Source organism: Agelaius phoeniceus, chromosome 4, assembly GCF_051311805.1.
Source record: "Agelaius phoeniceus isolate bAgePho1 chromosome 4, bAgePho1.hap1, whole genome shotgun sequence".
NCBI lineage: Eukaryota > Metazoa > Chordata > Aves > Passeriformes > Icteridae > Agelaius > Agelaius phoeniceus.
Window position 1 is genome coordinate 37,454,127 of NC_135268.1, and position 25,289 is coordinate 37,479,415.

General features: G+C 34.9%; 1 protein-coding gene and 1 long non-coding RNA gene across 6 annotated transcripts in view; one reads left to right on the plus strand and one right to left on the minus strand.

Moving 5' to 3' along the window:
• The window catches only part of LOC143693963 (uncharacterized), a 112,996-nt gene that overhangs the window by 35,338 nt on the left and 52,369 nt on the right, over positions 1–25,289 (minus strand). The window lies entirely within an intron of this gene.
• Positions 24,686–25,289, plus strand: part of GALNTL6 (polypeptide N-acetylgalactosaminyltransferase like 6) — a 539,467-nt gene continuing 538,863 nt past the window's right edge. For 4 of the 5 annotated variants that reach the window (XM_077177322.1, XM_077177325.1, XM_077177324.1 and 1 more), the window contains exon 1: positions 24,694–24,822. The gene's annotated coding sequence lies outside the window, so the exon portion shown is untranslated. Of the gene's footprint in view, positions 24,823–25,289 lie in introns of all 5 variants that reach the window. The other variant, XM_077177323.1, reaches the window with a different exon arrangement.

Genomic DNA, 25,289 nt, shown 5'->3' on the forward strand with positions numbered 1-25,289 from the left:
CTGGCCAGCCAAGGAATACACTGGCAGCTGTGTATATATCTTTTCATATTTACCGTGCTCATATACTGTTCAAGTTCTCAGACTGACAGAGATACAATCCTAGGCTAGACTAGCTTAATTCTCATAGACTCTTGACATCAGAGCATCAGCCTAGTGAGATGTTTGTTACACAGTCTGTATTGCTGAGTTGACCTCTTCATTTGAGGAACTGCATTAGAACTTGAAAAGTCCCTAAAGCTCTTTATGGAAACATTTTTAGATATCTGCTAGCGTAGAAATAAAACTCTTACCAAAGTAGGGCCCTTCAGAGGTTTCTTTCACACTACTGTCACCCCCATATCCTTGAACTGAAAACAATTTTTCAGCTTTAAATCAGTATCAGTTACTGCAATCATACAAATTAATAAATGGGAACACAAATCAAGCCTCTTGAAATTTTGGCAATGATATTGCCAGTGTGAGTGGCATTCTGTCAGGGTCTTGAGCATCCTACAAAATCTTAACCATCTTGACCAGCTTCAACTGAGGAGGTTGAACCATCCTGTAGGAGGTTCATTTCTGTCCTGGGCATGGAGATTTTTTATGAACTGTGTTAGATCTGGCTCAGCTTGCTGACTGATTTTCCTCAATGAACCATACACTACCTTGTAGGTTGCTTTGTCTTCAGTCCTGTTTTTGATCATCTTATGCTGTTTTTGGCTTAGCTCCCTGAATAGGTACTGGATTTCAGCCTGTTTGGATACAGTGAGACTGTGACCTTGTTCATGAGGGCTCTGTCTGTTCTGTGGTGGTTCTTGGTTTCTGGCTCATCATTGCTGTTGGAACATGCACACTCCTGTTTCTCTTTGATCAAAGTGTCAATTGTCCAGGTGTTTCTGCATATTTAGGCATGGGGATATTCAGAAGATGGAATATGATGAGGTCATGAAGGGCATTAAACCCCTGTAATTACCTAAAAGTTTATACTTGCCAGACAGCCCAGTTACCTTGTGTTAGTGAGTATATGAAAACTCTGTCTCCTTTAAAGCTTTGCTGGTGTATCTGCTTAAAAAAAGATATAATTTCAAATAATAAACTGCATTTTTTTTTTGTTTTCATAGTACATAAAAGTATGCAATCATATTGCAAATAGTAAGCATGATTTAAAGAAAGAGATGGAGAATGTCAGCATCCTTGGAAAGCTGTCAGAAAGTTGAGCATCTTTGTTCAATCTTTTTGACTCTTTCATTTCATCCTCACCAAAAGAGAATGACACTGATATAAAGGCCAAACCACCCCAGATTATTGCTGCTATGGATTGCTGGAGTTTATTGCTGTACTATAACCACTAGATATGTTACAGCAAAACTTAGTGACTTCGCTATGTTGTATTCCCAAAAAAACCCTAAAAATCTCTGAATCAAACTCTCATGTCTTCTCTGTATTGGAAATAAATCATAAGAAACTACCCACAAAAAATTTCAATGCTACATGGGAAAGAGATCCATATATATTTCTTAGTCCTTCCTTTTCCCTTAAAGGAAAGCATTTGTCAAGTGAGGAAGATTTGGTGCTGCACTTTGACAAAAAGGACTGTGTTGTATGCAATGGGAGGAATGCATTTCTGGCTGATTAAAAGCCTGAAATTTCCTTTTCCTGGGAAGGGAAAAACACAAAGTTAAAAGACAGCAAAATTATTGTCCTTGTCTGTTATTTCTTTTTCTAATTGGTTCAACATTGGCAAGTTATTTAAGGTATTGGCTGTATAAAAGTGCTCTGTAAGACATAAGTCAAGTGTTCAGTAGAAAGTCTAAAGGAGATATCCAACCACATGCTTAATATTGTTTGCATTAGATGTTTTTTCTTGTTCAATAATCACTGTTACGGTTCTCTACATTAATTACTCTTATCACATTAATCCTTGCCATGACATAAATAATATCCCTAAGTAAAAATCATGAGACAAAATGCTGTTACCTGACTCAGACTAAAATGTATTAAAGTAAATTTTTGTAATACAAAGGCAGGAAAGAAAACACAATAAAAACTTTTCAGGCAACTCTTTCAACTCAAAGCAAAGAATGTCAGATGATTAATGCTATGATAAAGCCATAGGAATGAATATTTGATAGAATACCTGAGAAAAGTGAATGATTGTTGCTACATATGACAGAAGATACCCTACCCTCAGGAAAACAGGAAATGAAAGACTGATAACACAAGCAAGGTATTTCATATCATATCAATGAAACTCATTTAATGTAACCTAAAACTTCAAAAACAAATTTCATAAAAGTAAAAAGAAACCACTCTATTTTTGAGTTAATAAGTATATCAAAAAGGCTGTTTATATTTTTAAATGCCAAACTTCCTCAGGTTCTCCATCTTTTTCACATCTTTGTGTTTGTGATGTGTTTGCAATGCTGCTTGAACTCCTAGAACACCTAGAATAGAGAGGGCACAGGGAAAACATTTTGTCCTATAGGTTATCTTAGATTTTGCCATATTCCAGGTTTTTTTCTGTAATAGAGGAGGATATGCTTGAAAAAGAAGGACAGTCACTTTATTTTTTTTCTTCTCCACATCAATTTTTGTCTGCAATTCCACTAGGTATTTCACTTGCCAAGTGAAGGATGGTGCCTTTGTGTGAGGGTCTCTATTGCTAGATGAAAAATCAAAGTGCTATTCCTTTTCAGGGGGAGATGACTGTATTTGAGACTAAAATTCAGAGGAAACAGATCTGCAAAGAAAAATGTAGGTTCAAGTTATAAGCTTCCTTGGGAAGTTCAGAGTCTTTCCTACAATGTGTAAAATTATTCTTCAAGAATCTATGAATCTTTCCAATAACTTCAGGTTTTTAAATGTCTTGCTAGACCTGAGATTCATGGATACATTCTGAGATGCAGATGTAGCTTCCTTACTCTTCAACATTTTTTTTATTCCTGACAATGATTCAAAATTTTTAGGGCTTTATTGCTACCAAGTTGTCTGTGCAGTAGCAGTAATTGCATGGTTCAAGGAACAAGAAAGAGTAGTTATTACATAAGGCAACACCTTTTAATTGCTACATCCAAAATTCATCTTACTATCTCTGCTTACTGAAAGTCAGCTGCAGCGTTTTCTCCCAAACTGGCCTTTTTAAGCTGAAATGGCAGTATTTATTATTTCCTGAAATCATCAGGAAATATTTAAAATTATATTTATATATTCCTGATTTTATATGAATTCCATTTATGCATTCCTGATTTCATACTACTAAGAATACTTCAGGAAAGTTGTATTGGAGCTTCCTTTTTTTGAATGATACAAAAAATAACTATCATGTTTCTCCCAAGGGCATATGGAACTGGAAGCTTCTTATAATGAAATATTGGTTAATGATAAGGTACTTAAATTTCCTAGGCAAAGCAAACCAAGTTATCCCAAGAGTATTGGCTCTTAGAAACTGGGAAATCAAAATAACTAAAAAAATTTAAATAGCTCTACGGTCTTGGTCTACTACAGCTAGACTCCTCTATTTATTTATAATTAGAATGAATGTTCTACTGTGCTGCTACATTTACTTGAGCTTAAATCAGTAAAGCTTTCTTTGTGTGGAGGAGTACATTAGATTACAAACTATGACTTAGTCATATTTTATAGTAACAGTCAGTCTAGAAAAAAAAATGGCAGAGGAATTTTTTTCTTTAATGAAATCTCAGTGTAAAATAGTGAACTTTTGGTATTCAGAATAGTTTATAAAATTACTCTGTAGGCCATGTCAGTGTGAGAACTGAATCCAGAGAGGAATTCAGTTAGGAATTATGCTAAACTACTTAAAAATGGTAGCATTATATTTAATTATGTGATGTGGTCAAACCTATGCTCAGAATTGTTCGGCTGACGCACACTTTGCGTGCATGAGTCTCCCTGTGGCTGCAAAACTACGTCGAGGTATTGATAACAAATCCTGAGCTCTGGGCTGCTATGGCAACAATGGTAGCATACAGGAGTCAGCTAATTTTAGACTAGCTTGGGTATGTCTACAAAGATTGTAGTTATGCTGTTGCCTCCAGTAATAACATAACCTTGGTTCACTTGAGCATTTTAAAATATGAAGTAAATCCTGAATACCTAAAAATGATATTTATATGTATATTATGTGTGACTGGATGTTTGAGCAACTTCAGACTTCTTTTTTTCCTTTTTGCTGTATATTCTAAGATATATTGCAGTAATCAAATGCAAGGCATAAAAAAAAAAGGACTTTCATGACCAGAATACATACCTGAGGCAAAACCAATCTGCTTGAGATTTCTTTCCATATTTAGTAGATTGAAAATCCAATAATCTCTTTGACAAGAATGTTAATGTCCATGCTTGTCCCCTGGGAATCGATGAAATTTTCCAGGTATAATATTCATAGGCAACAGTTATGACATGAAGATGGGAATGGAACATCTAATTTTTACATGAGTGGGGAATAACACAGTGCAGGGATGGAGGTCACCTTGAATTACAACTGATACATGTCACAGACTTCTCTGGTCTGGACAGAATGACAAAGTGCCTTGTGCAGGTAGACCTACAGATAATTTATGGCCTTCAGCAGTCTGCTTGCACTTTCTCTGTATTGCTGATGGCATGTCAAAATTAGAATTTCATTCAAGACTAATGTCAGTAAACTGTTATAGCAAGAATGGATTTTATTCAGGATGCTTGAGGAAATGAATTAGAGAATTGAGCTGAAAACTGTCACAGTAGGCTCTAGAATACAATACCAGATACTCTGACACAAGCAAGAAGAATATTGTATTGATTTTATTATTTTAATTATAGACTGATTTAACAAAACGTGCTTGCAAATCTGTCTCATCATAAAGGTTTTGATGAGCTATATATGCTATCCGTTTTGGAAGCTGCTTAAGAAACTTAGATTGGGAGACCTAAATTAAGTATGTTTTGTTTGTTTTTTCTGACATTTCCTCCGATATTAAAGCATGGTTTATTTTAATGTAAACAGAAGTTTGCCTTGATCTCACAGCTGAGACTAGCAGTGATTCCCTTGCCAACAAATTAGCTAAATAGTTTCAATTTACACACCTTATTACCATTTCATCTTGGGTTAGCTAAGTAACACTGCTATTGAGCAAACTACCTTGTTCGCAAAGAGTTGCATGTCTAGGAGGATTTAATTTCTAATAAAACAAACCTGAAATCATCACTGCTTGACTTTCACTAATGCAAGAAAAAACCTAGCTTGATTTATAAAATGCTTGGATTAAAACATTGCCAATCTACATGGCTGCACCTCCACACATGTTTTCTGAACCTGGGGAAGATGGTCTGCTGTGATGCGCCCTAAATGGCTCAGGTGACAATTGTTGCTAAACAGCACACTGTTAGAGCAGGGAATGCAGTAATGTCCCCAGTTACAGCACAAATACTTGAAGATTTTGCTGCATATTGGAAAGAAGAAAGTGACTCTTCCTTACAGTGGCAGCAGTTTTGTTGGTTGGTTTTTTATCCTTTGTGTAAGAGGGTTGTTCCAGTGTGTTGGAATGTGTTTTACAGCTTCTGAGATAGACCTTGACCAAACACATTTAGGACTATAACATTCATTCAGGTCTGGAGTGCTACATCTGGTGGTGCTCTCTTTAAGAATTGTCCATTCCTGGTTTACCTGCTGTGACAAGGTTGTAGTGGAAATGGGGAAGGTATTTTGTATGCAAGAAAGAAAGGAGAGGAAAGTTCCAGAGAGACACTTTCTGAAATTATCATCTTGACCCTCTGAGCATTAATTTTTTCTCTCTCTCTTTTTCTCCTTCTCTGTTCTCTTCACCTCACTTCACCAAGTGGTCTTCTTACAGATTTGAAGGGGGGTTCTGATGTATTTTTGATTATTATTTTCCTGATGCTACCTGAAAAATTTTGGTTTCATCATAGAAAAAAGCAGGAAACAAAGAGCTTTTGAAAAAAGATCATTTGGCCCTAGAGCTGATAGAAGAAAAGAGTTTCCCAAGTTGGATAACAGAATGCAATGTTAGGACTACTGTAACTGAAATATATCTCAGAATTTGGTAAAATGTTTGTAGGAATAGTATTTTCACTATTTGTGTTATTAGCACATTCTTTAATCTGTTTTTCAGAAATGGTCATATGGGATAATATGAAGGAGACAGAAAGCAAGGTTGGTGATTGTCACTACACAGAATATAATTTTGAAAAGGGTACTGACAGCTAAAACAGTAAGTAGCCCAACAGACTACTATACTAGAGGAGGAACTATATTAATCTCTCAAAACTAGCTCAAAATCTACTGACTTGCTTATGATCCTTTCACTGCTGAACTGAACAATCTGAATTTACCTTGTGTTGGCGAGATGACATATTAGGCATATTGGATCAATTCCTGAATGCAATTGTTTAGAAAACAACATGCAACAACAAGTTGTGTGAACAAATCCAGCACAGAAAAATGGCTTCGTCAGTTAGCAGAAACTACAATCTGATACTTTCCTTTAAGTAAAAGCTCAGAGGATCCAAAGGAGTGAATAGGAAAATAAATATTTATCTCTTTAGAGAGATGAGATGGAAATACAACCCAAACAACTTTTACTGATTACAGAGTAATAAGGTGCTACTTTCTGCTAGCCCAGAAATTTATATAGTTTTGAAAATAAGTTAGCAGAGATAGCTGGTGAGTTTGGAAAACATAAGCAAGAAATACAAAAAGGAAGTATGGCTGCTAGACTTTGAAAGAAATCTCTGAGATGTAAACTTGGCTTCTGTTCAGATTTTTTTCTGTACTAACTTGTGCAAGGTCACTTGTCTGTATGCTGTCTCTCTCATTTGTAAATTAAGAATAATACCTGCCTGCCTTAGATTATTTATGCTGAAGATTAATTAAAATTAATAAAAGCACTTTTAGAATTTAGTGCTGCAAAACTGCTAGAAGAAGACTAGTAATTTTGATAAAGAGGATACTTGTGATGAATAGTAAGAGGAAAGAAACACCACGTACCTAGATGGATAATGGAGTTAGAAGAAATGACAAAGTTTTGTTTAGCCTTTGTGGTGGACTATTTTCCTGAATTTTGTACCTTTTTTTCTGAAAAGACCTAAGTTTTATGAATTATTGATCCTTCTTTTTATTTTTTTTTCCTTCAAAATAGCCATTAGCTGTACAGCCAAACATGCACACTATGAAGCTTTTAATAATAAGGTGGCTTTTTCATGCTGCAGAAGTCTGACTATGACTTTAAATCATGGGTTGGCTACCAAAATTTGAACAAATGGGGAAACTGACTATCAATTACAGTGGAAAAGGACACCCCATTTTTCTTCAAGCAGTCCAACTTGAAAGGAATACTTTCACAGGGGAATTTTCTTTGCAGACATTGTGACCATTTTCTAATCAGGGAAGAGGAAGAGGAGACTGACTCCTTAAATATTTTTCTATATACGGTTTCCTGGAACAGCCAATTACGACCTGCTGTTTGAAATGGGTCTTTCTGTGACCAATTGTAGAACAGTGTGTAGAACACATTTTGATTAAAATGTGGTTGGGTCTGGTTGGTTGGCCTTGGATGCCAAGTGCCCCCAGGCTGCTCTGTCACTCGCCCTTCTCAGCTGACCTGGGGAGAGAAAATAAGATGGAAAAGAATTTGTAGATTGAGATAAGGCAGTTCACTGGAAAAAAAGAGGAAGGTTGTGCATGCACAAACAAAGAGAAAAAAGAAAAAGGTTTTGTTCTCTACTTCCCATCCATGAACGAAGTTCAGACATTTCCTGGGAATCAGGACTTCAGCATGTGGACAGGTTTCTCCAAAAGACAAACATTACCACTAACAAATGCCTCCCTTTAGACCTCTTGTCTTTTTAGCTTTTATATCTGAGCTGATGTCATTTGCTATGGATGCTCCTCTGAATATTTTGTGTCAGCTGGCCTGGCTGTGTCCCCTCCCAGGATCCTGCCCACCCCCAGCCCCCTGATGGGGAATGTTGGGAGGCAGCGCTGAGGCTCCGCCAGCCCTGCCCAGCAGCAGCCAAAGCACTGGGGTGTTACCAACCCCTTTCCAGCTGCCAGTGCAATGCACAGCACTGTGAGGGGAAAACACACAGGAGGTAGGTCTGGGAATATTCAAATAACAGCACTGCCTGACAGGTTCTTTTGGTCACCTAGATACTAAATATTGCAGACATAAAACTCAATAAAAAGGTAATAACTGTTCATAAATGCAGTATCTTCTTCAAGTCATTTGTGATAATTCTCGATGAATGTTAGAGTCTATTTGATTTTAGAGACATCAGGCCACAATATTGTCAGATTTTTTTAGAACACTATTTCAATTTCTTAGAAACATTAATTTGATTCTTTTTAGACTATTGTGTAGCATCTCTGCGTATATAAGTTCTAGAAAATAGCAATTTTTTAAAGTAGGACTGAAAAATCCACTCAGATGGATTTGCTACATCTGCTCTGTAGTGTTTTTATTTGCAACAAAACTAATAAAAAACCAGTATCAGTTCTTGGTTTTGAACAGAATCAGTGCTTTATAATACTACTGCAGCTTGCTTCCTTAGTGCATTTTTCCTTATATTTCCATATAATGGTATAGTAATGTATATGTAACAATATACTTTAAAAAATGAAAATTTATAATGAAGTCAGAAATATTTTTCAACAGCAAAAATGGTATCTCTTAATTTCAAATACCAAGTGATAGCACTTCTTTTTGATTTGCAAAGTTCATTGAAGGAATATTGGAGTTTTTCATATCTGAAAGTCCTAACTGTACTCTACTATCCTTTAAATTCATTTCTCTAGCCATAGATTTTCAAATTAAACTTAATATGGGTAATCTTTTAACAGCATTAAAGATTTGCTGCTAGCTCTTTTCTTCTTACAGAATTGACATCATCACAAATTATACATAGTAAAAATAAACATATGCAAACATATTTCACTGACAAATGAAAAAACCACCATTATATTATTGCAACTTTGAATTAATAGTCAATGGTTATCACCAGTGACACATTTAATTTCCTTCTTGATCCTAGGTCCTTTTCTTTCAGTGGAAAATACCTGTACATATCCTATTTTCTAAGTGTTCATTTCCAAAGGTTCAATTCTTCAACTGCAAATGATTTCCTTGCTTCTTTGCTTAAATTCTTCCTGACTAAAACTCTTTGCAACCCTTTCCTTAGTGCTGAAAAGAGGTTCTACATTTTTTGATAAATGGCTCCTTCCTTGTTAACGTTTAGAATAACCCATACATGGAACTAATAATTATTACACTCCCTATTTCTAACCTCTGTACCAACCAATTATTTCTAGGCATGGCATCTATTCAATTATAGCCAAAGTAAATGTTTACAAAGGTGCCAGGTGAGTTTTGAACAAGGTTCCTGCACTCCCAATAATATTCATGCTTTGTAAAGCACTTGCACTTGGGAGCTGCTGAGCAACAGATATTTGTGACACAGAAGGTAGGAGAAAATAGTGATTATGTCAAATTAAATAGGAAATAAATAGCAATAAACATCCTTCCTTTTTTGTATATTGAGTAAAAAATCTAGATATTGCCACAAACATTGTCCTTGCTGATTTTAAATAGATTAATTGATAGTCAGCTGATTGTGATTGTCACATTCTACTCTGCACTGATGCGGCCCCACCTCAATTACTCTGTGCAGTTTTGGGAGCTAAGACTCAAGAGGGCTGTAGAGGTATTAGACAGCATCTAAAGGAGAGCCACAGAGATGGTGGCCTTGAGGGGAAGCCATATGAGGAGCTTCCATTTGCTCTTCACACCCTTAGTAGCAACTCATTTTCTCTGCTTCATGTGAAAAAAAGCCTCCCCCTACTTTTCCAGCAAACAGTCTTTCATTAAAGCTTTATTTTTCTGTGAAGTTCTGCACAAATCTGTAATTAGTTTCTGAGTTCCAGTCTATTAAATACTGGCCTAGAATAGCTCCTGTTTAGGTCTCATGGTATTTTGGGTCTCTGTGGTCTGAGGGTTAGACTGTGCAGAAAGTAGAAAACTACAGAGGAAGCATTAGTTGGTCTCTTTGGGTTATGTAATCACTTAGTTACCTACCAAAATCCCAAAAAATGTTCATTGAGAGAGAAAGATTTGCAACAGCTGTGTAGTACAGTACGTGCCCTCCTAGTTCAACCACTTTAATAGGGATATAAACCAAGCTGTGATTTTTTTAAATGTTGAAAGGATTTTTTTTAATAAAATACAATTGCTAATACGGCATTGGTTTTATTTTTGAAAATGCAGTGTAAATTATTTTTGAAGCTTACTGTAATTGCACTTTTTCCTTGATATGAGACATGACACTCATTTTATTCAGTTCCTGTCAGTTTAACATTAACATCAACTGCATTGATTACAGTGGATTAAATGATGCATTTGTAGATGAAAGGAAGTATAGTTGATATTGCCTCAATAACAGAAGGTGTAGAGCTTACTCTATTGAAGTATTCTCAAAAAAAGAGAAAAACAGACTGAAGGTAGAAAAAAAAATATCTCTGTCATACTTTGTGCTGGGAAACAGCAATTTTATGACCTTAAAATAGGAACAAAATAATTCATAGTTCTCACATTGGGCCAACTCTTTAAACTACAATTGAAAGCCACTGATCTGACCTATTTTGTTGAATGTCTGTGTTTCAGATATGCTAATACTATCATCCACTATCTTTGTGGTCTACTAAAATTGCTATTATTACTGCTATTATGTTTTCCTATTATTAAAAAAGTGGCAAGATGCACAGCATGTTTTGCAAAGATTAATTGATCTAGCTTCTCACAACTCAATAGAAACTAGGAATAACAAAACTGAAGAGAATATAGTCCCTTTGTTGAATGATATGGGACAGAAAATTGAGCTTGTGAAAGCCCAGTTTTTGTTAAATGAAAGATTTCTGCATCCAAAAGACCATTTCCCTGTCCTGGTCAGAGCTACGGTTTTTAAGTCACAGCAAGGAAATTGTTTGGAATTTTTTTTTGCCTTTTACAAACTCTTTTCTTCAAGGTTTAGGCAAACTGAATTTACTTGTTGCGAATATAGACAAGTGAGTTGGTTTAGGATTTAACATTACTGGTAGATACTTTTCAAATGAAATGGATGCCTAATTTCTCTATACTTTTGCATTTTGTCTGAATTTTTCTTGCTTTTCTCTTTTAAAAACTCATCTTTCTGCCTAGCTTATTGTCAAGATCAGGTTAACAGCTTTGAAACTTGGATGGCTGGGAAGCTGCTCCCTGGGCACCAAAGCCAATGAGTTCTGGTTGCCTGCAGTTCTGTGTCCTTTCTCCCTCTATCCCAGCTGCAGTACCTCTAACTCTCCCTCACCCTGCACCCTACTGATCTCTTTCCTCTATTTTTCCAGGCTCCTGCTGGTGAGCATGGACTGTAACTCATTCCAAGCCAAGTGCTTAGGGCCATCTGCTAGGCTTAACAGACAGGTCAGTCTTGCAGCGTTTAATTGAATGAGACTGGAATTCCAGTGCCCAGAAATTAACTTGCAAAACTCAATTCTTTAGTAAAAGAGAACCTGATTAAAACTAGTGAGTTTGCTACAGGACATAGAGATGTCTAACTTAGAAATTAAGTCTGGATCTGGATCCTGAAAAATGTGAATGCATTTATGAATCATCCTGCTTGAGGAGTTTGGTTCTAGAAATTAAGTTAACTTATTTCCTTAATTGATTGGTTAAAATTCATATGTGTTTACTGTAGTTATAGTTAAATCTCAGCAATGCTGCTTCACTTTTATTCTTGTTAGTCAATCAATGTCTACAAATAAGTATTTTTTCAGTTTTCATATTCTCAGCTCATTTAAAACACCTAAATCTCATCAGCTGCCATTCTCATTTTTAATACTTCAGCAAGGTATGAAAATCCTATAATTTTTTTTTAATTCTCACCTGTATTTTTTGCATGCAAAAACAGTCCTTTATTTTTGAGATGTCTTTTAATGAATTAAAATTTTAAATGAATTAAAATTAAATGAATTTTAAATGAATTAAAATTTTAATGAATTCAAATTTCTGTATGAAAGAGCTCAATTGCTATGGAGAATTAAAAATAAAATATTAGTTCAACTGTCTCTTACATGCTTCTTTAGTCATTGTCTTCAAGTTTGTGTTTTGATCAATTTCTTCTTGTTCTTAATATTTAAAATTGTTTGCCTTCTTTAATTTCATTTATTGTGATCAAGTGAATAAATATTCCCATCAGCAGACTAATTATGTAGGAGAACATCTAGTATAAATAAAAAATAAGTTACTAATTTTCATCTTAATTTTATTATTGATGGTTTGAAATTTCTTGTACTTCTGGTAATTACAGGGCAATAAGAGGAATGGTCACATGGGTCAAATTCCATGACTGCTTGAAGTTTAGTGTTTGAAGTACAGAAACTCTATTAGAAGTACCTCTTACAGTCTTATTTCATTATCTTTAAGTTATCTTCAGAGAATAACTATTATATATCTTAGGACAGCCTGGCTGGCAGGGCTGTGTTATTATCTTGAGCTTCGCAGTCCTTGCAGTAGGTCAGGGACAGCAGACTGGAGCAGGTTTCTTTAGACTGAAGTAGCTCAGTCTGAAGAGCTGATAAGCACACATGCTTCATGTAAACAGGTTACTTATCAAATAAACACTGATATAAGCACGGGGTTGGCATGCAAGCTTGACTTTGTCCATGTTGTGGTATTTTCTCTTGATATTGTGGCATTTAGGGCAAGTAAGAATGTGCATATTACAATCCCACTAAAAAAAAGCTCATGATCTACTTTGAACCAATGAGGGACTTGAGGAAAATTAAATTCCAGGTATTTGGGGTTTGAGGTGCTTACAGGAGCTGAGCAAAGTTGAGACCAGGCCAGCAGTTTTTTATGATTGGAATACAAGCTATTTATGTTCCACTGAATGAGAGGCAAATAGGTACAGCTTGAGAGGCTGATTAACCAGCTGTAGAATACACTTGGCAAAACATTAGTATGAATAGATACTGAAAATCCTCATAATACACTTGAATATGCTAAAAAAAGGTGATTTCCATCCTTTAAAATTGAAACTTCCATTTCATTCTTTTTTTTGTTGTTTTTTTTTTGTTTGTTTGTTTGTTTTTATCCATTACCATTGCATGTGCAATACTTGGTATTCAATTGAGTTGATACACTATCTGAAGTGGTCAGCTTAAGAGACCTAAGTACCCAGTTGAATGCTATGCTTCTGCTTGGAATCATCTCCTGAAATTATCATTCATGTTGTAATACCTCTGCCATTTTTTATCTCTTTCCATACTAAAACTGGGAGTATTTTATTTCACCAATTCTTTTAAATGTATCACTGTAATTGAAGAGGGATTGCTTAGATATTTCCTTATAAGAGGACTCTCTGGAAAGAAATTCAGAGGCACAAACCCAAGGAGGCAAATGAAAAAATCCGTGAAGGAACAATATTGAAAAAAATACTTTACATGTCATCAGATATGACTTTAGATTATCTGCTTTCTGGGATGGATAGAGTTCAGAAACTTTTAAAAATCAAATGCTGCATTCTGTGGCATCTTTATTCCTATAATCGCTGTTTAAATGACTAACATGAATTTAGTATTTCATTTATTTTTCGATATTTAGTTTAGTATTAGGGATTTTTCCCCAATTATTTAAATGAGGTGTTGCTAATGATTACGTACATTATTTAGTTCTCAGTGTTAATTCAGATAGATCCTTGGTGTCAGAACCCGTGTCACTACTGAGTTATGTGACAATACCATTTCCTGCTCTGTTGATTGTCTTTTGGAGCTGATGGAGGACCTTCATGAATTTGTTGCAGTCTAAATATAGTTTTGTAGAGGGATAACCATGGCTTTGTGCACTTTTTCTCTTACCATATTCCTTAGCAAAATATTACTATAATTAAGGTAATATAGTCCATATTTAGTGAATTTCACATAATAGTTTAATATCTTCAATCACTTTAGTTACTGAGACTAATTTAGATAATACACGGGGTGTTTTGAATCTGCATGAAGATGTATTTACAGGATTGTAAGCAGTCATGTTCTATAAAAATGTAAGAAATCACTTCCATTCAGGAGGTATATGGTAACACTCTAATCATAATTCATTTCAATGCCAAAAAATATGGATTAGCTTCTGCAACCCATTCAATAAACCCTAGCTAATGAGCAGCTGACAGATGAAGACCTTGCCTAAGGTGGAAATTTAGGGAAGATGGGAGCCCTCAGAAATGTGAATGGTCCAGGAGCTAGTCTGAAACAGGTGCAGAAGGAACTTACCTTCTACTTTTACAATTCAGATGGGTGCTATTAATTCAAAGCAATATGCTACACTTGAATTCTTTTCCTGTTAACAATTTTGTCAAGACTCAGGTAATCCTGTGGGAAGCATCCATTATTTTTCTGTGAGAAACTTGATATTGTTCTTACTGTGAGCAGCAAATCTTCTATTGTGTAAACTGAAATTGGTTTTATTTTGTCTGGCAGCAAAAAATAGTTAACATAACAGCAGTAATAATAGGCCATCTGTACTAATGAGGGTAGTAATGGAATGCAATAGCAACTGCCATCTTATGCAATTTTTAAAGAAATAGTATCTGTTTAAAACAGCTTTGTATGAAATAAGTATTTCTATATATGTACCTCATGTGACAAGATTCTTTTCACCTATCCATCAAAATGGCAGCATTAGGATTTCTGTTGATTTTGTTAATCCCATTGACTAGAAAAGCAAAAGAAGCTTAAAAATAAAATAGTAACTAAATAGCATCAAAAGAAAAATTTGAGCTGGACTACAAAAGCAGACAGGTAAGATCATGGTTCTACTGAAATCTAAGGCAATCTAGGTTTGATCCATGTAGTCAAGGCTTCATGAAGTGTATAGAGACCTGTTTTGAAGAGGATGGAATTATAACATGGTCAGATTTTTTTAATAAAAATTGCTAGGGCAAGTGCCAGTTTCTGTAGGTGGAACAGGGCATCCCTGAAAGTGCAGATGGAGTACGGAATGAAGGGCTGGAAAGCAGCACCACAAACAGGGACCTGCAGGTATGGCAAATTGAAGTCAGCAGTGGCCTGACAGCCAAGAGGACCAGGAATGTCCTGGGGTGCCTCAGGCACAGCTTCACCAGCAGGGCCAGGGAAAGGCTCTGCACTCAGAAGTTCTTCACCCAGAGAGTGACTGGGCACTGGAACAGGCTCCTCAGGGAATTGGCCATGCCAGAGCTCCAGAAGTGTTTGGACAAGTGCATTCTGTCAGGTTTATGATGTGATTATTGAGACTGCCCTCTGCAGGGCCAGGATTTGGACTTGATGATCCTTGTGGGTCCTTTCCAACTCGCGATATTCTGTGATTCTATGAAAATGTCACTGGATTGTCTTGATTGTGAAAATAAAATGGTGAGACAACAAAAGTAGTAAAATTCTTTGCTGCTGTCACAATTCTTCACAACATGGGGCATATTCCAAGGAGAAGAGCTAAGACATGGATGATAAGGAAAAGTACCTCTTACTGTCAGTTGTCAGTCTGTGATTTGGCGTGGAACTGAAAACAATGTTACGTACCATACTAGCTCTTTATTTTAATCAAGATCTCGGGCTGTTTTCAGACACCTTATTTTCTACAGTGTTATCAGGCTACCCGATTTCTTTTTAATAGTAGTCCTTCACAAGAAAAGTTCAAGACAAATGTAGAAAGGAAATAACTTTGTGTCTTTGGCATGTAGGCATTTGCTGTAAAGGCTATGGAATTCAAGTCTAACTTTTAATTTTATGAGGTATTCTTCTCTAATATTGGCTTTTATTTTCTTGGGGGACAGGTGGAGTTGAAAAGGCAATATTGAAGCTCTGAAAGGTACAACTTTTTTATTGTTAGTTTTCAATAACTAAATAAACTTCTTGGATGTGTCCTGTGAAATATTGCTCTGCTTATTTAAAATTTCTACCTCTACTGAACAAAACAAAGGCTGCCAACAGCATGTTTTACAGGATATGGATATCAATTTATTTAAAATGCTTTCTAAGATAGGTGAGAATGCACTGTACTATAATTTAAGCATTCTTCTGTGTGGCAACTCAGGAAGCTGTTAATAAAAAGAAAGAAAAAAAGAATGAAAAAAGTCATTTCACTGATACCTGCGGGAAAATCTAGAATAGTGGTCACTCATATTAAATTTATATCAACTTTATGAGGTTTTTGTCATCTTGACACATTTATGGAGCTGTTAAGTTTTTGCTGCCTGGGGGATATAATGTACTTGATGTGACCCCACTTATTAAATCGAGATGATGCAAGTAATGTTGATGACTTGTCATTCAGGAATAAAGCAGAGCCAACCCTTCTCTGGTTCTAGAGGAAGGACATATTTGTAGCAAAATAGGTAGAGAAATGGATATGGTCATCTATATCAAGAAGACACTTAGAGGTTGAGGGAGAGACACGCAGGCATTTAATCAGGTACTCTCGAAGCTCCTGCAGTAGTTCATGGCTGGTGAAACAGGGACACATGGTACAATAGCCTGAAAGACCTTCCAGTGTCTCGACATAAAACCTAAGAGGACAAGCAAATATACAGGATTTTTAATACATTTTAGATTTCTGTATTAATTTACTTTATAGAGGCTATGTTTTCTATGTGGCTTTGCAAGTGAGTGTACATTGAATTAAAGCTCATATCATCACTGTGTTGTTGTCACTGCCTTGGAATTACCCTGATCATTAAGTAGAATTTTGTTGGAACCAGATCAAATAATCAAAGACTGTTGGTATCCACTGAAGTTCAGAGAGATCAAATTTTAAATTATTTTGCCTAGAATAACTATAAGTTAGGATTTTATTTCATTAACCATGAAGATTTCAAACTCATCAGTAAGTAAGTCATCATGAAGAAAGCATTCTGTTGCTAAATATATGAGTTTTATACTTTATTTTTCCCAATCGCTGAAAAATTTAGAGTGATTTTAAAATAAGTTAATATGTTCATATTTGAGCATTCATATTTTCTACAGGAGATGGTATTTTGGGCTAAAATTTTGAGTGAGAAGGGAACAGTTCTACTTCTCTAAATATTTGTTTAAGAACTTGTATAACCAAGACATTTTGATTAGATTCAAATGCATAGCAATACCACAATGTTGTCATTGACAGTTTTTGTTTATTATATCCAGCTAAATGGCTTTATATGTTTGGTGTTTTAAAGTGAATCAATGGGTTTATTTTCACTATTTCATTTTTTTTTTCCTTGTTTTTTCGTGGTGGAGCACATTCTTCTGGTAAAAAATGCATGTTCTCTGTTTCACAGCCAGAATCTTTCTATTTTTACTAGGCACTGACTTTCATGGTCACGCACCTATTACTGAAACAGTAGGAACCATTGATTATATAGCTTTTAGCTTTTCGTCAGGAAGTCTCATTGTAAATATTCCCATGTCTAAACATGGAGCTATATGGTATTTACTGAACTGAATGGCCCTGCAGGTTTGTAACTTGTTTGGAAGAGTCCTAAGTCCCTTCTTTTACATGCAATTTTTATCTAAAGTTATTAACACTGTGGTGATTCTCTGATACTAACATTGTGAAACTACTTACCTTGACAAACTGTTTAAGAAGTTTTACAAGAATGTGCGTTCTGGCAAGCATTTGTGGCAAAATTTTTCTGTCCAAATGAAAAGCACACTGAGTATAAACCATTCTTTAATGTTTTATTACTGTTATTTATTTTTCTAAGTAAAGAAATTCAGTGACACGTGAAAACATATATGGGAATTAATCAAAGCTTTTCTGTGTTGGAGTTGAAGAATCCATATTTCTTATCCTTTCTGCTTTTCCCATGGTCATTACTATTCTTAACACATAAAAATGCTCATAAATTATGAAAGTTCTGAAAAAAAAAGTAGTAAATATTTCAGAGTTAAATATGTCTTTGCTATTCCAACTAGTGACATTAACAAAATTCCATATGCAGCACAAAGAACTGTGTCTTTCCTGTGTAGGAGACAACCAGCTATGACTAATGGTAGAATAGCCACAAGGTTTCCTCCTGAGAGCAAATTTTTTTTTTTTTCTAAACAGGCAAGAGACAGGCAACAAATCTAGCTTAATCAATAAATCTTCTTGACAGATTATAAATTAGCATGCAGACTCTTTCATCAGGGAGATGATTGAATGAATCTGGAAACAAAGGTATTAATATTATTACATCAAAGATATATATTGAGTCATCTACCGTATATTATATATGGCACTGAAACTTCTTTCATTTATGTAGCTATAATAAAAACTTAGGAAATTACTTGAGAAGAGCAGTAGTTCTAATTTCTTGTATCAAAGCCAATTTTATCAAGCCTTCAACTCTTATGCTATTTATTAATAGAATAAAGCATTATAAGCATTTTAATTTAGGTATTGTGTTATCCTCTTTGTGGGGTTTTGGGGGGTTTTTCTGGTTGTTTTCCAAAAGGTTGCAAGTCCATTTAGAACAATTTTCCTATTTAACTTTGTGCTTGGTTTTTGAGGATAGTATCAGAATATTTGATGAAAATTGAGCAAACTTTGTATTTTTATAACCAAAAATAGAATATATAGCAAAACTGAAGTTTTATAGTTATAATTCCCTGTGTTTAGGCAAAGAAGGAATTGATTACAAAAAGACCTGTCTACTTTTTTTTCAGGTTAATGAGATTTTTCAGAATGGTTGTGCTGTGTGCCACACCTGTTTGATGTGGATCAGTAACAAAGGTAGAGGTAGCACAGAACAATTTAAAATTATTTTGTTCAGATCGTAACATGTTAACGTACTAGATAGCATGGTAGACAGAGAAGTTAGTTTGTACTTATAACTTACTCTAATTGAAAACAAAACTGTATCCAATGTCCCATTTCTGATAAGGTATACAAATGTTAATATAAAATATTTTAGAAAATAAGGCAAATATTTTGAATTTTACTTGCTTAGTCATATCTATTTGAACAACAAGCCTTCCATGTTTCCAGCTATCATGGGATCTGACCAGTCAGTTTGGAAGCATTGAACCCTATAATAAGCATCTCCAACTGCTGTCCACTGACACGTTGGCATTCTGAGTTGTCTCTACACACAGATCCAGTGCAGACTGGACCTCAATTCAAAGATCACCTCGATATTGGAAAGAGGAGCCCAGTGAAAAAAGAAAAAAGTGAGTAGTAATGAAGAACACCGGCTCTTTCCTGTCCTATCCTCTCCATTCCATGCTTTCTTACATTCATTGAAACATCCATTTTATGGCCAAATGGGCTTAGTTACAGTCTTACAGTTTTTGCAATAGTTAAGCTGCACATAAAATATGCTTAGTAGAAAGAATGTATTTATTACCAAAAATGCAAACCACTGAAGAAAACTAAACCACAGATATTTAAAGGAATGTGCATTAAACATCAGGATGTGAGACATGCTATATCTAAAATGTATTACTATCTTACCAAAATTTCAACTATTGATTGCAATAGTTGAAATTGAAAATGATGGTTTTTTTATCCTGTCTGGTAAAAGATGTTTTTATAGCTCAGTATAAGGAAGAAAATAAATTTCAAGTTTATATTTATGAGCAATTTCTCTTAATCTGTTGATTCTGTACCTGAGTTAGAAAATGTCATTGGAGTCTGGGTGTGTGGGGTGACTAGGTTAACATTAAAAAAATTCTTATGAGATATTGAACAATTACTGTTCTGACCAAAAGAAAATGAGACTTTTTCAATGACCTGATCTTCTGAATGCTGTATCAATGAGAGCTTCTAGTTACAAGATTTGTACCAGGTTTCATCTATAAGTAGGTTTATCTATTAGTTAGTTCAATTTTTTTCCAGTCTGTGCTCCCGCTGTTTATCGAAAGCCAGTCAGACAAGATGAGCCTTCTCACTAAGATAAAGTATTTCATTACAATTTCCATTATCACAGAAATAGAGAAAAATCATTCTAAACTAAAAACTCTGTCAAAATATTTAAACCAAATGTAAATTTCAAGAGTTCAAATATTTAGATTATTCATCCTGCATGAGTCTATTTTTAAAGCCAATGCTTTGAAATCTGCTTGTGGTGTTTAAATGAGCTGTTCTGTCAGGATGCTCTTCATCTGCAGGATATTTTATTTCAGCTGCTCACCTATTTTCTCATTCACTTTGTTACCAAGTGGAAATAGGTATCGAGCTATTTGAGGGGGAAAATCACCTCTACAGGAAAAAGGAAGTAAGTCTCAAATGCATCAGGTTTTATAACACTGTCTCAGTACTGGTGAAAAATACTACATTAAATAACTTATTTTAGTGGACTTTTCAGCTGCTAATCAAAGGAGTGCCATGAGCGTTTTAGGTGAAATAATGCCAATAAATGCAGGAAACATGCTTTCATCACTTGAATATTACAGAAGCAACAAATAACCATTGAAGACAAAAGGCGAAGACAAATAATATATTATTTGTCACTGAGAATACAGATTAGTTTAAGAAATAACAAAAAAAAAATCAAGCTTTCTTTTCTGTGTTTTAAACAACAGTGAGAAAACAATTGTTTGAAATGGTAATCTGAAACGGTAATTTGTGTGGCATTGAGCCTCTTACTTTCCTGTCGTAACTAACTCGTAGTGGAGGACTAGAGACTACAGCTCATAGATTTCTGTGAACTTCAGAAGAGAGAGTCCTATTTCTCTACATTTGAAAGCAAATATATGACAACTATGCAAAATATGTATCTGTATTTTAAAACTTGTTTCAGCAGCATAGCAGAACTATGGTTTTATCTGCAAAAGTAAAACCTTTGTCCACAAAACTAAATATGCTGAGACAGAAGTGACAAATGAGACCCAGTATTTGACATCTCAAGCTGGAAAAGAACTGTATTTAATGTGTAATAGAATTGCAAAGCACAAGTGTGATCTTCCTCCCTTTTGCTTGGTTTTAAGAAAAAAACCCCTGCATATTTTAGAATAACATTTAGCTCACAATAGATGGAGGAGATGCGGTAAGAACACTATTATCTCAAACTCACTATAGTCCTTTACAGTGGTGAATGAACCACAAAACTAAAGTTACATGACTAGTATTTTTTTTGCTTCTGCAGAAGAGGAAATTTCTAGGAATGTAGTTTTATTGGGTGCCTGATGAAAACAGTAACCAGTCATAAAACTTTGAGCAGTGTTAGTTTTGGATCTCAGCACCTCCCTGAATAGCTTTACAGATTCATTTTCTGTCAAATTCTGGAATTATGTCATATTTAGACATATAATCTTGTTCTTAAATTGGAGTGATTTGATTCTGGAGCTGCTGGGTAAATCAATGTGCTCAGTATATCAGGTTTAGATCTTGATATGTTTCCCAAGCAAGTAAAAGTAGAAGTGCCTTGGAACACAACCAAGATCAGGCATAGTGTCTCAGTGGAGAATAAGATTGAGCCCCAGAAGTGTTATTTTTTCATCTAGGTAGAATACCTTCCTAATTTCAGTTGCAGAAACAAGTTAATCCATGCAGATAGAAAAAAAATATTTTAAGATTTCATTTTTAAACAAATATATATAATGGACTGAACTATAGGGTTTTTTTTTTTTCATGTACCATCTGAAATTCAAAGATCACCTTTACCATTTGTATGTCTGTAAATGCAAATGTAAATTGTAACAGACATACTTAATTATAAGGATAGAAAAGCAAACTAAAAAGGGCTTGAATATCACAAAGATGCAGAAATGAGAAACTGGGGATAAGAATCTTTTTATCCTGCTCAATAATTCATGTTCTCACTTTCTTGTACAAAAATATTTATTTTGAAGGAATGCTGGCCAAAAACCCACCCAACTCTTTTTTTATTTCCCCACATAAAATAATAACTGCAAGCCAAGGTAATTAACATTATTAACATGCATAAGTGGAAATTCTCTTTTCCAGGGCATTTTCTAAGTTATACTTTTTTTCAATGAGTTTCAATATATACATCTGCATGGTACTCAGATAGCAAACTGAAGGTTTTTAACTGTTAAAATCCTTGTTTGTCATGTTTTAATTCATAATTAATTAATATGCTCTCCCTGACAGTAAAAAATTCTGTTTCTTTTTCCTGAAAGATGTAGGGAGTTGTCATTTCCTTTAATCTATGTTGGAAGAAGGACAAATCATAGACTAAATAGATGTAAAGCTGTGGCTTGGTTTTGTCTTGCCTTCTGAATTATCCCTCTGGTTACAATTTTTAAGGCAGAACTTAAATTTTAGGTTTTAAGTGAGGCAAGAGCTCACTTCTTGGGTAACATTCAGCCTGAGTGTGCTTTGTCCCACTTTGCAATATTGGCAGCACAAACTGCAGGGTTTCTCTAGTTTTGTGTTTATTTGACCCTGTGCCTTAGGGAAAAGTGCAGGCTGTTGGCCCTGGTCTGATATTCTTCCTGCATACATGAGCTTGATAAAAATAATTTTAACACTGCAGAGGGGCATATTGCTATTGAAAAAAAATTTAAAAAAAAATTAAGGATCTATGTGAAGTAACAGCACTTAAAAGCTCCACAGGAGCCCAGAAAGACATCCAGTGACCTTTGGGAAAATGTATTATATCTCTTTGGAAATGCCAGCCACGCTGCCCACCGGCAGTAACGTGTTACAAAAGCAAAGATTGACAAGGGCACAGTGTTAGCCTGAGCTCCCAAGCATGCTTCTTCCAGCCCAAGTTTGTACCTCAGATCATCATGAGGCCATGTTATTTTCTCAGCTTTTTAACAGTCCAGTATATAGGGAGGTATAACCCAGGTAAGCTTTCTGTCTCTTCATTTTAGTGCCTTCAAGATCTTACAGCAAGAAGGTCCACAGGTTAATTAAATGTGTGACCATGCAGTTATAAACAAAACCCAACAAAACAAACAAACAAAGACCTAACAAACAAACAAGTTAAAACAAAAAAACATGAACCAAACAACAAAAATTAAGCAAAACCCACTACCATTGTTTTCTATCTGCATCCTTGTTTGATTTGATCTTCCATAGTTCTTGGAAAAGGCTGCTAAAAACTCTTTTCCTTTTGTCTTTCTTCAATTTTTAAAAATAATATATAGGTGTTCATCTTCCTGTAAACTCTCTCTTTTCCAGACTGAAGAATTCTACTTTTAAGTCATACCGATTTCTTTTCTCTGGACTTTTCCCAGTTACTCCATAAATTTGCTGAGGTGAAAACCAACTGCATACAGTATTCAAGACATCAATGCATGATGCGTTCCATTGACAGCATAGCAATGCATTCCACTTTGCTCTTTTCCTTACTGTTTCTTCAACTCAATTCCTTTTTTTTTCATTGTTCCTGAGCTTTGAACCAAAGTAGTGAAAACCACTCCTGAGAAAGCACAGCATTAATTATTTTGTATGTGAAATTCAGATTTTTTTTTCCATATGTATCACTATCTTTCTACAGCTGTTTCTAACTGCCATTTTATGGTATAATTGTTCAGTCTTTTTTCCTCCCTGAAATTATGCACATTTGGCTCCTTCCTTACTATCCTAAACAACCTTGTATTGTGAAACTTAGTTCTTCACTTTCTCAGACAAGTTGTGGATATACTAAACAAACCAACAACTAGAACAAATCTGAGGTATTCTCTGCTGAAAACTGTTAATTCCTTTTACTGTTTTTTTTTTTCACTTTGAATTCATTCTTACAGAGCTTTCCCTATTATCTAAAGCTGTAAGAGGAACCTTCTTGAATATCTCATAAATAGACAAGTGGATTTTTCTTTTCCCTATGCTATTTCAGTCAAGAGACCTGGATGTTCTGTGTTCCTGATGAACCTCAAAGAAAACCTGTGTTGAGACCAGTAGAGTAGTATTTTCCCCTGTGATTGTCCCTGATGCCAATGAAATATGTACAGAGTAAAACCACTGCAGATTTAGTTACTCCTGAAATAATGCCCTTTATTTCTGAGATATTCACCCATTTGCAAGGCCTGTGGCAGTACAGATTGTATATGGTTTCTTGCATTGTACTCTTCACCAATTTCACTTAGAACTCCAGTCAGGAAGTAACAAGTGTAGCCCATTTGTCCCTAGTCATTATATATCATAAGACGTGCCAGAATGCTGACCAAATGATATGTGTTCTACTTAATGTATTACATTTTATACTTAAAAGTAAAGAGATTTATTGATAAAATTATTTTGGCAGTGTCTGAAGTTGAATTCCTTCTCATTCACTTATTCATTCTGTGCATTCATTTGTGCATATTTAAGATTTGCAGCTAAAGGACGGACCTAGATTTTCCCCTCATTTTACACTGTGCTGTATCCACTGTGTAATGGAATGAATCCAGCATGTGAAAAACATAAGTAATATTATCTTTTTCAGTAATTGTATCCCTGTGATTATATGGTTCTCTCTTTAAGGATGGCTGGGGAAATGTATTCTAAACATCATTAACAAAACAAGTTCTTTTTTTTTCTTGGTCAGAGTTGAAAAGGGACAACTTTTTTGTGAAATTGATTTGCAGTACTCTGAAAGCTATTATCCCTATCCCAATGGCAATTACTTTTGGTTATTATGTGTATGTATGCTTTAATAAGAGCTGCTTTTTGAAATCAGCTCCACCTTAGACCTAATCTAGGAATGAAGCTGTAATGCCAAGTTTATGATATCTTAGTGGGTTGCTATGGAAGTGATATTAGTAATATTAGAAATCCAGCACTGTGGGCTGTGAGGCAATAGGATGTGATAGAAACCATATGCATGGATGCAGTAGAAGAAGATTTAATTTCAACACAGATATATTCAATTCTTTGGAAAAATATGAGAGAAAAAGAAGGCAGTATATCAGAATAAGTAAGTATTTTTAGATAGTGAAGTGTATCTTGATCAGGATGTCTAGAATGTAAGAATATAAAGTTATTAATTGTCAAAAAAATGTTTTTAGCAAAATAAATTTAAATGTTAAAATTGCTGCACATGAATTAATATTATTTTTAAGAAAAAAGAAAGTGTTTTTATGGTTTGTGCTTTTGATCATAGGCTTCTTTTCCTTTCATGTTTGCTTATTATTTCTAATTTTTTTCTTTCATTTTTAATCTGCAATGGGAAGCAGATGGTAGCAACCTAGTTCTGTTCCTTTTTAGCTGTGATTATTTCCAGTGACAGTTAAGGTTGTCTTGGGCCCTTGTATAGTAAGCCTGTTGATACTGAGTGATTATTGAATAGCTCCCTAATATGTATTTATGTGTAATTTAAGATACAAAATGATCAGTGGAAGTTTTGTTACAATGTGCTTAGATGCATGGAAAGATGAAAGACTG